We start from the raw sequence: 428 nt of genomic DNA, 5'->3' as shown, positions 1-428 counted from the left end.
TGAGTATGTTTTTATGTAAGAGTGTGTGTGTGTTTGTGTGTGAGTGCATAGTGTAGTGGGGTCACCTGTAGTGTGACATGAACCCAAGATCCTGGTTGAGGCCATCCTCATGGGAACTGAACTTGGCTGTCAGCCTCTGTTTGACCACTCTGCATTGCTGCGTATCGTGAAGTCTGCCTTGGAGGATGGTCACCTGAAGATCCGAGGCTGAATGTCCCTGACTGCTGAAGTGTTTTTTGACTAGTAGGGCGCATCCCTGTCCGGCTATTGTTGCATGGTGTCTATTCATCCATTGTCGTAGTGGCTGCTTGGTCTCGCCAATGTACCATGCCTCGGGGCAACCTTGCCTGCAGTGGATTAAATAGACAACATACCCACTACACTCTACACTCTCTCACACACACTCATATACTCACACAGACCCTCTC

Source organism: Chiloscyllium plagiosum, chromosome 8 (genome assembly GCF_004010195.1).
Source record: "Chiloscyllium plagiosum isolate BGI_BamShark_2017 chromosome 8, ASM401019v2, whole genome shotgun sequence".
In the NCBI taxonomy this organism is placed as follows: Eukaryota; Metazoa; Chordata; class Chondrichthyes; order Orectolobiformes; family Hemiscylliidae; genus Chiloscyllium; species Chiloscyllium plagiosum.
The sequence above is the reverse complement of the archived record's forward strand: the minus strand, read 5'-3'. Positions refer to the sequence as shown.